Raw genomic sequence first — 11,647 nt, 5'->3', positions numbered from 1 at the left:
GGTTTCAAAGACTCCGCCTCTGTCTTTAGTTCTCTATTCGTCTCGCTCAGTGACCCTTTCTCGCTAGCCATGAACTCAAGTTTCGTTTCTAGCTCTGCAAGCCTGCTCAACATTTTCTCCTTTTCCCCATCCCAAGTTTCCTGTGCCATTTGGCTAATTCTAGCGATCTCGGCCGTTTCCTTTTTGGCTGCCTCTAATTCTGAAGATCTCGCTTGAATTTGATTTTTCAACTGCAAAACAGCACCCTCCAGATTATTTTTATCAAGGTTAACTGCTCTGCACTGCTCTTCTTTAGCAGAAATTTCGGTATTGAATCTTTCCTCAGCATCCTGCAATTGCCTGTACATTTGAGAAATCGCTGCTTGGAATTCAGCATCTTTCTTTGCAAGTTCTTTTCTCAATTCTTTCTCAAGCTCCTTCCATTCTTCATTCATTTTTCTTGTGGATTCAATTTCAGTGAGATTTGTGGACAAAACAGCTTTTTCTTCTCTTAAGACAGTAATTTCTTTCAGAAGGATTTGATTGAGGTCGTTCAGCTTCGATACTTTATCATCTAATTCACGCGTGGAAGAGGGACCATTTGCAGCTTTCGTTTTTTCTTGCTCACATCTCTTCCTCCCGCCCTTCTTATTGCCTGCCATCTTGTTCACTGCGCACTCAAATTCTACTGCCACTTCCCTGTCAAATCGCCCTTTGCAGATTGAACTACGACTTACCTGGCACAAATTTTGGAAAGCAGAACTAGCATTTCGCATCACTACGAACCAATCTCAAATTTGAAATTTAAATATAATTTGTTTGATCCCCCTTCAAAGAATAGCAGAACAAAGAAAAATGTATGATATGCTCAAATAAATACCTCCTCTTCGAGCCTCGACAACACAATCTGCCAGAAAGCCTCTCGCCCTTTGCAAATTCTATTGTCACTTCCCAGCAAAATCACCGTTTGCGGATTCGACTCTCAGCTGCCAAATCGCCTTCTGCAAATTTACAGCGGAACCTTCAAGCTGAGAGACTGCGAAGAAATAAAAGACAATCACTGTCTTATGCATCACACGGACATTTGGCTTGTCTATATATAGTCAACCCAAAATTTTGATCAATTGTTTTAAGGTTACAAAATGTATTAATTTTGTTTGGGTACGGAAGTGTCGACCCATTGCAATGCAAGTACGTTATTCAAGCAAAGGCGGATTTGGGGGGTTTCAACCTTTCAATTAAAAATTTTAATTGATGAGGACCCGGTCATTTACTTTTTAGACACTATTGTTATGAAAATTGCGTAGAAAGAAATTCTTGATAATCTTTAGCTTAATTTTTGTGCATAAAATATAATTATAATATATTAATTAATAATATTGATTATTTGTTTTTTAACTTATTTTTTAAAATTTGGATTATTTTTAGATGTGTGTTTATTATTCTTGCGTAGGGGTCATGTTAATCTTCTCTATATTGTTCCATTTTTTATGGTCAACTAGTGGGTTCAGATTTACTTGAATCTTCATTAGTAGAAAAGCTTTGAACAAGACCTCAAACCAACATATGAGTCCTTTGTAAGCTTTTAAGTAGAATACAAGAACCACAAGTAAGTTTCCATAGGATATTATTGAATATTCTTGGGCTTAAGAGCTTTAAGAAGTTCTTAAACTAACACACAACTCTTTTATAAGGATTCTTTTGTAATCCTTCAATTGGGATACAGGCCCCATGAGTAAGTTTAATGCAATTGGGATAAATGTGTCTCATGGCTTAAACATGGTTAAGGGGGTAAAAAGAGGCTTCATCCATAATTGAACCTTCCTTCGCTTAAATTCCATGGTAAAGGGAGGAAAACACATAGGCCACAACCCCTGAACATATCTTATTCATCTTGATTTCTATATTAAATCACACTCACAACCCATAACACAACCACTCTTTGGGGATCTTTGGCATCTGAGTTTGCCATGGATGTCATTAAGAGTTTTTAGACACTAAGTATTGGCCATGAAGTCTTAACAATATTATACGAAGGAAAACTAATGCCTTGAGGTATAATTGAATCTTCTTGAGTAGAAGAACCATGAACAAGTCCTCAACCCAACACATGAGTCCATTGTAAGTCTTTGAGTAAAATATAGGAACCATGAGTACGTTTCCTTAGGATATTATTAAATATTTCTTTGGATCAAGAACCCTAAGCAAATCCTTAATGTAACACACAACTCATTTCTAAGGCTTATTTGTAATCCTTTAGTTGGGATAAATGCCCCATCAGTAAGTTTTTTGAAATATAAATAATTTTAGGTTTAGACATGGTCAAAGGTTGAAATGAGGACTGCACACCATAATTGAATCATCTCAATATTGAGCATCATGAAAAAAATTAAAAACCCCAACATAGACCCTCACTAGTGGGTCTTTTGCATATGATTTGGAAATAAGCATCAAGATGACTTGTGCATTGTTGATGGGTCTTGGGGTTTTAACCATGATCATGTCATGAAAATACCAACCTTATGCCTATAACATACCAAACTCCCTTGCTAAGCCATAATACTAAAAATATAGTATTTATACCACTATGCAAAGTTCGCATTAACATGAGAAAATGCAATACTTTCATATCCGTAAAAATAAATCCATGTAACATGATGAAAATAAGCATGCATCAAAAATAAAATTGAAATATGTGAATGAATATTATTGAAAAAACACATTGTGGAAAACCACAAAAGTAGAAAAGCCTTGAACAAGACCTCAAACCAACATATGAGTCCTTTGCAAGCTTTTGAGTAGAATACAAGAACCACAAGTAAGTTTCCATAGGAATTATTGAATATTCTTGGGCTTAAGAGCTTTAAGAAGTTCTTAAACTAACACACAACTCTTTTATAAGGATTCTTTTGTAATCCTTCAATTGGGATACAGGCCCCATGAGTAAGTTTAATGCAATTGGGATAAATGTGTCTCATGGCTTAAACATGGTTAAGGGGGTAAAAAGAGGCTTCATCCATAATTGAACCTTCCTTCACTTAAATTCCATGGTAAAGGGAGGAAAACACATAGGCCACAACCCCTGAACATATCTTATTCATTATATATCATTTTGGGATTCAACTGCATTAAGTAAGTCATTCACGTATGACCATTTCCATGAGAGGTAGTCGTAACTGACTAATTTCTCATCATTTTTGAATAGTTCACTTAGCACTCATTGCATCGGGTGAGCGACTAATTTCTCATGATTTTTGAATAGTTCACTTAGCACTCATTGCATCGGGTGATGCTCACAGGGGTGAAGAAGTGGGATTGAAACTAGTGAAATGAATCACATAGCATCAATCATCACTTCCGGGGCTTGCACCCGGTAACCAGGACTTCCCAGGAGGTCACCCATCCCAGAACTCCTCTGGCTCAAGCGCGCTTAACTGTGGAGTTTTCCCCACAATCAAGCCCACTTAGCTTGCTACCCCATTTGCAAAACCTTAGCAAGTATTGTGCCTCATGAACCATTCAAGTAGAGATCCCTTGACTCTTTTTGAATTTAAGTATGGGGGTTTACGAAGTGCATTATATTAGATATCATTTTGGGATTCAACTGCGTTAAGTAAGTCATTCACGTATGACCATTTCCATGAGAGGTAGTCGTAACTGACTAATTTCTCATGATTTTTGAATAGTTCACTTAGCACTCATTGCATCGGGTGATGCTCACAGGGGTGAAGAAGTGGGATTGAAACTAGTGAAATGAATCATATAGCATCAATCATCACTTCTGGGGCTTGCACCCGGTAACCAGGACTTCCCAGGAGGTCACCCATCCCATAATTCCTCTGGCTCAAGCTCGCTTAACTGTGGAGTTTTCCCCACAATCAAGCCCACTTAGCTTGCTACCCCATTTGCAAAACCTTAGCAAGTATTGTGCCTCATGAACCATTCAAGTAGAGATCCCTTGACTCTTTTTGAATTTAAGTATGGGGGTTTACGAAGTGCATTATATTAGATATCATTTTGGGATTCAACTGCGTTAAGTAAGTCATTCACGTATTACCATTTCCATGAGAGGTAGTCGTAACTGACTAATTTCTCATGATTTTTGAATAGTTCACTTAGCACTCATTGCATCGGGTGATGCTCACAGGGGTGAAGAAGTGGGATTGAAACTAGTGAAATGAATCACATAGCAAGCTAAGCGCGCTTGAGCCAGAGGAGTTCTGGGATGGGTGACCTCCTGGGAAGTCCTGGTTACCAGGTGCAAGCCCCGGAAGTGATGATTGATGCTATGTGATTCACTTCACTAGTTTCAATCCCACTTCTTCACCCCTGTGAGCATCACCCGATGCAATGAGTGCTAAGTGAACTATTCAAAAATCATGAGAAATTAGTGAGTTACGACTACCTCTCATGGAAATGGTCATACGTGAATGACTTACTTAACGCAGTTGAATCCCAAAATGATATCTAATATAATGCACTTCGTAAACCCCCATACTTAAATATCTTATTCATCTTGATTTCCATATTAAATCACACTCACAACCCATAACACAACCACTCTTTGGGGATCTTTGGCATCTAAGTTTGCTATGGATGTCATTAAGAGTTTTTAGACACTAAGTATTGGCCATGAAGTCTTAACAATATTATACGAAGGAAAACTAATGCCTTGAGGTATAATTGAATCTTCTTGAGTAGAAGAACCATGAACAAGTCCTCAACCCAACACATGAGTCCATTGTAAGACTTTGAGTAAAATATCGGAACCATGAGTAAGTTTCCTTAGGATATTATTAAATATTTCTTTGGATCAAGAACCCTAAGCAAATCCTTAATGTAACACACAACTCATTTCTAAGGCTTATTTGTAATCCTTTAGTTGGGATAAATGCCCCATCAGTAAGTTTTTTGCAATATAAATAATTTTAGGTTTAGACATGGTCAAAGGTTGAAATGAGGACCGCACACCATAATTGAATCATCTCAATATTGAGCATCATGAAAAAATTAGAAACCCCAACATAGACCCTCACTAGTGGGTCTTTTGCATATGATTTGGATATAAGCATCAAGATGACTTGTGCATTGTTGATGGGCCTTGGAATTTTAACCATGATCATGGCATGAAAATACCAACCTTATGCCTATAACATACCCAACTCCCTTGCTAAGCCATAATACTAAAAATATAGTATTTATACCACTATGCAAAGTTCGCATTAACATGAGAAAATGCAATACTCTCATATCCGTAAAAATAAATCTATGTAACATGATGAAAATAAGCATGCATCAAAAATAAAATTGAAATATGTGAATGAATATTATTGAAAAAACACATTGTGGAAAACCACAAAATGAAAAGAAAATTTTTAGCATTAAACTCAACATAATGAATATGAGCACATATTTCATAAACAAATTTCACCATTGGCTCTGTACCTGGGATGTTCCTCCCAAACATAGACTCTATTGTTAAATTCCTCTCAATAGTAGTCCAGAATAAAGCTAGTGTTATGAATCCACAAGGAATTTTGGCTCTCATTGCTAGCCACTATCCACTCAACAGCCCAATACCCAAATTACTACTCCTATAGCAATTCCAATTTGCTATCTTCCTTCCCCTTACCCTACAAAACTCAAGGAATTATATATTCTTGTCTACAAAATAGTTAATCAACATATCCCATTTCTCTCCATGTCTCTGACATAGGTTGTCCAGGAACCTCTTAGATAGGGACTCCAAAAGTTGTGAGCAATGATTGGAGTGCTCACAATATCCTTCCCTCAAGATCATGTGCTATTTATTAGCCTAAATATTTCTCTTACTCTCTCATGCTAGCCTAGTTCTTAGGACAAAAACTAACACATCTACCATTTATTTTCCATACCCAATATGGTTAGTGCTCTTTCTTAGCACCATAATATATCTTTCCACTACAGTTTCTCTCCAAAAATTATGTCACTTTATTCAACTCAAATTTCCTTTTGTTACTTTCATGCTTTTACACTCACATTTCTCATTTTTAGTTATACATAACCCATGTTGCCATAAATTGGTTACATGTCTTTTCCCACCAACTTCTTACATGCATTCCTTTCATTAGTGAAAGAAGGATTGCATGTGTAATAGCAAAATGACCTAGGCATGTGGAAATTTTCCCTTAGTCCTTGCTTGACCCCCTCTCTTATGGGATCATATCCCTAAGACATTATTCTCCATCTTATGTTATAACCATCAATGTATTTTTATTAAATCAATGTGTGTATAAATTACAAATTCTAGGCGCTATAGCCTTCATTTAGTATATTCTTTTTGGTTGAAGTCATATCGGCTCATTACCCTAAATCATATCGTCATAATTACAGTGTGATTTATGGGAATTAAAACTTGGATATTACATCCCCTCACTATGTTACCAACTTAACTCGAACTATGACTTCAAACTAGGACGCTAGCCCTCAAAACCTATGTTTTTGCATCAAAAAAATGAAATAAACCCCTAAATCAAAAAGTGGTACCACCAATAACACCCTTTGTTACAATTAAAATTACAACATTTTTCAATCAAGGCATTCAAAATCAATATTATTATTAAGGAAAACCTTAAAAATCAACATCTAAATCAAAAAATGGTTCAACAAAGAACAATAGATTTTTTTTGTAAGGTTAAAATTATAGCTCATTTGAAATCATATCCTTAACAACTAGTACCATTGCAACTTGTTGAATTTTTGTAGCTATGGTCAGTCTTCATAATTGATATTTTAGCCCCTCCAAATATATCTAATACATGTTCTTCATGTCGGCTTCAAAAAGAGGGAATTTTGAATTTTCAAATATTGAGGTTTTGCCTTTAAATGTAAGTTCAACTTCTAGTCAACCCCAGTGAAGGTGGTAACAACCCTGGTGAAAATTCCATGTAATAAAGTTAATAAAGAAAAAAATAAGACCACAGGTAAGGAACACGTATTCCAAGATGAATGTTGGGCAAAGATATCCTAGTGGGCATCACTGGATGTGTTTATGGCTAAAGGAAATTAGCAATGGAAAAGGCAAAGGTTTTGGCACATTTATTTATGAAAATAAATGAAATTAGGAGAAAAGTAAGGTGAAAGGTCACAGGGTGCATGTGAGGAGGAAAATGAAGGAAAATAATGGGAAATGAAGAAAATAAAGGCCTCATTAATAAAAAGGCTTCTGAGGATCAGTTGGTAACTTTTTGCCAGTTCAGTTTTGGAGCTCTCTCGTTATTCTCTCTCTCTCACTCTTGGACACTTAGAATTTTCTTGGAGCACTCTAGCTTTGGAGAAAGGAAGGAAAAGAAAGCAAAGGGGAAGGAAGGAAGAGTAGGATCAAGCACCTTCAGCAGGAATACTTGTAGGTAACAGATTGCATGTGTGATTTCCTAGTTGGTTTTGACATGCATGGCTTTGCATGTTGGTGTATGGTTCTCTTGCTGTTGATGGCATGGTTTTCAAGCTAGCCTTAACTTTTTTGGATGTCATAGTGTGTTGGGATGTTTATCTCAGTTTTGAACTTTGGAATTCCCGGATGGATTTTTAAATTCGCGGCGAAGGTGGTCTCAAGGTTCATTCCCAAAGGCCTAGGAATCCCTTGACCAGTTTTGGCGGGATACGCACTAAAGCCCAAGGGAGGAGTCTCATCTTAGGGCCTAGTGATCCGATGTGGATTGCAGTAAAGCCTAAGAGGTTGGTGTCTCAGTTTAGAACCTAGTGATTCGAGATTGGATTGCGGTAAAGCCTGAGAAACAAGGAGATGAAAAATTCCTCAAGGATAGTGATGGATTCTGGATGGCATTCCAAGTTTGGTTCAATTTTGTGATCGGAGCATTGGTTTTAGTGTGATCACATTTTGGTGAGGGTGGAGGTGGTTTAACATCTGGATTCCCTTGGTTGTGTTTGGATTGGTTTATCCATGAGATCCCACATTCATGCTTGGAATATGGCACGAGAGTGACTAGTTGAAAGAAAGATTTGGTTCAGCCATGTCTACGATCGAGTGATAAGTGGAAGTCCCAAACCTAGTAAGATTTTCCTATGGTTAATAAAAGCTAAGTTATGTTTCTTCTGTACTTGTTTATATGTGGATTTCAGGGTTGTTATCTCAGTGTTATTTCCATGGTTTTATGTTGGTTATAAGCATAGTTAATTGACTGGTTCATGTCATAGTTACTTAATTTATTTGCTTGTAATGGTTAAATGATGGATGCAAGACCTAATTGATGTCATAACAGTTCAAGGGAGAAGGTGGTGATCCTTCTTTTCATGTCCCATAAGAGTTTTCAGTCATTCATGTTCTATCTTGTATCCTAGACTTGTAGATTGCCTTTATGTCAAGTGTTCAGCATATTGTCAGTCCCAGTTGGGGATGGTCAGGCCTAGTCCTAAAGTTTATTTTTAGTTTATAAGTGTTTTCTCATGTGTTTAATGGACTCTAAAAGTTACAATGATTTCTGGCCTTTGGCCAAAATTCTGGGCTAGAAAAGTGCCTTAAATTCCATGAACACTAGTACAGGCCTGCTGGGAAAAGTCCCTAGATGCAGGCAGTAGGCTTGTGGGAGCGTCCAGAGGTCCCTAGACATTGGAATGCCCATAACATGAGATCTTTGAGAGGTCAAGAGGTTTAAGAACTCAGTGGGACACAAGGGCAGGATGCTTGAGTGGTTGGGTTACCTCCTGGGAATGTTGTTGCTAATGTGGAAGGTATGGTTGATGTTTTTCTGTCGATTCCATTTCCTTAAGGTCACCAAGGAGGTTCAATCCTATCATAGTAGCCTCTCGTCACATGTTTACCCCAATTGGTCAGTTACTTGGGTAGATATGGGAGGAGGGTTGTTACAAATGGTCACACCAATTCATCCTCCCAAGATCACTATATATATGCCATTCAACTTCATCCTCTAGACCAATTTGGATAATAGAAATAACAAAGTACCTTCTAAAAAGGAGAAGAGGAAAAAGGAAGGACAAAGTTGTTTAGAAGAAGACCGGGCTCTCTCTCTCTCTATTTGACCTCACACTTGTGACGAAACAGGTCGATATTTTATAGGCATAACCATTAGGAACAATCCAAGTTTTTCTATGGAAGGAACAGGTTTGAATTTTAGCCTTTCTAAATGTCCTTGACTGAATCTTCAGGAAGCATATTTTATCATGTTGTGGATGGATTGACCAAGTTTAACTTGGGAACATTGTTGGCTAGTTTGACATTGTTTTGACTAGAAGGATTATATGTATTTCTTGATGAGATGAATACTTTATATAAGAAAAGGGTTGTTGGGTTCCCCCCCAAGTGGGTAAAATTATTATGTTTGTTGTTTGGATATATCTTTATGATCCTATTAGCATTTTTTTTCTATTGTTGGGATCTTCCATGTAAATTTTTTATGATGAATGTGAATGTAAGAACAATTAATATAAGAAATCATAAGAGATAATTATCAGATTACAAGATCTTGAAAAATCAACATGATATAAGAGCTTGGGTGAAACAACAGTCTTAAAAGAAGTCAGACTATTTCAAATTATCCTATAAGTCTTGTTTTTTCACTAGCACTAGAAACCCTAATAATATTCTGGTTGAAAAAGGGATAAAAAATATTCCAAAAAGGAACCTAGATCTTCCCTATTGGCCATGCCCTACCTATGTGACTTGTGATCCATTTGTTTTTAATTTAAGATAAAGAAGAAAAGCATTGAAGGCCTAGTTTAATCTTAGATGGATCGAATGACCTCACGAAGGTTGAAGCATGCTTGCATTTGTATGGAGGGATGAAGCCCTTCATTTATAGGTTAAAATGGCTCAGTCCATTTTAGTAGGCTAAGAAGACCTCAGATCCTATTGGGTGGAAATGTGAAGTTGGGTTACAGTTTTGTGAGCATTGACAGTAGAAAATTCATCATTGCACTTTTTCAGCCGAATTAGTCACTTTTTTTCAATCGAAATATATTTTTTTCAGCCAAATAATTAAAAGCTAATGTTGGACCGAAAATTTGAACATTAAAGTTAACGAAAGCTTGCAACAGATTGTTGGATTGTTTGGGGGAAATCCAGTTAGTTAGTTTTTTGGCCGAAATATTTTTTTAGCCAATTGTATTTTTTTGGCCGAAAAAGTTGTTTAGTCAAAAATTTAGTTCTCTAGAAAAATTGTTTATATATATTAGGGTCGTGAGCCCATTTTAGATTTTTGTTTTGTTTTTATCCGCTTGAATGTTGTCTACGTAGTGTTGTGTTTTTCTCCGTTGAATGTTATCTACGTAGTGCTAACCATTATATGTGCTCGACACTGGAGGAGTTCGGCGCAATGTGAATAGCTCAGCCTTGATGTTTTGCAAGTTATGTTAATATCTAGCAAGTCATGTTGATGTATGGTTTTCACTGCAACTTATTTAATCTTTTTTTTGGTTTTGGAGGCCTGCTCAGCGCTGGAGGAGTTCGACGCCAAGGAGTTCGGTGCACTGTGAATGACTCAAGTCAGGTTGATGTTTACTAGGTTGATGCTTTGGAGGTTACGTTGATGTTTAGCAAGTGACATTGATGTATAGTTTTCTTTGCAACTTGTTTAATTTTTTTTGTTTTTGTAAGTATGCTTGGTGCTAAAGAAGCTCAACGCTGGAGGATTTTGACGTCGAGGAGTTCAACATTAACTGGATGTAGGAATTTTGACTTCTTTCCCCATCTAATAACCCATCATGATTTCCAAAATAAGTCTTTGTCAAAAATAGTCATCTTCCGTTAAAAAATGTTCATATTAATGCAACAGAAACTGTGCATATTAATATCTATAATGTTTATATCTATATATATATATATATATATATAACCTTTTGTTTATGAAAACAGTTCTTTGTTTATGAAAACTCTGAACTGTTAAAAATAGTTCATTAAGTTCATATTAATGCAGCAAAAATTGTTCATATTAGTTTCGCAGAGAAATGGTTCATATTAATATATATTATGTTCATATTAATATATATAATGCTTATATATTAATGTTTTCATAAACATAATTATATATAAACAAGAACCATAAAAAATTGATAAACAAAACCCTACCGAAAACTTTAAATGTATTAAGATTATGAAGAAAGGGGATGGACTGTAGTACTTAGACATTACATTAAATACACAAATAATTCAAATAATAGCGAATCAGTTTTGAAAAACTGATCTATCTCAAATTGAAACATAATTTCTATGAAAAGCGTGCTTGAACTAATCAAGCAATAATGACAGTTGTTAGTATTTAGATCCAAAAAAATATGTATCAAACATATGAGCAAGTTAATGTACGAACATAGGATAAGATAAGACTTGCATTACACTCCATGAGAAACAAGAAATGTTAAGCGAGAGAAATCAAGAAAAGTTCAATTATAAAGTTGCTTCCATTTTTTTAAATTGCTCTTACAAACTAGAATGAATTAGATTTTATATTCTAGATTTTCTATATTTATAAAATAGCCTCAATTAGTTTTCCTTTCAATGTTAAAATTATAAATACATTCTTTTAAGAAAAATTATTTTTATTTAAATTAGTGAAAAAGTCTTGGCATCAAATTTAATATGTGTGGAAGAACTCGTGATTTATCTTGAGCCTCTGCGTGGAAGAACTATATGTAGGTTGCATCATGCTACTCC

The 11,647-nt window shown here is 35.9% G+C and overlaps 1 non-coding gene across 1 annotated transcript; it reads right to left on the bottom strand.

Moving 5' to 3' along the window:
• Positions 1-1,386: 1,386 nt before the first annotated feature.
• LOC149200279 (U6 spliceosomal RNA) lies at positions 1,387-1,492 on the bottom strand. Its single transcript, XR_016254089.1, has one exon. It is a non-coding gene; the product is annotated as a U6 spliceosomal RNA (small nuclear RNA).
• Between the last annotated feature and the right edge of the window lie 10,155 nt (positions 1,493-11,647).

Source organism: Pinus tabuliformis, chromosome 2_1, assembly GCF_031772625.1.
Source record: "Pinus tabuliformis cultivar Carrire ecotype Pingquan chromosome 2_1, CPIR1, whole genome shotgun sequence".
Lineage (NCBI taxonomy): Eukaryota > Viridiplantae > Streptophyta > Pinopsida > Pinales > Pinaceae > Pinus > Pinus tabuliformis.
This window is presented reverse-complemented; position numbering and strand designations above follow the sequence as displayed.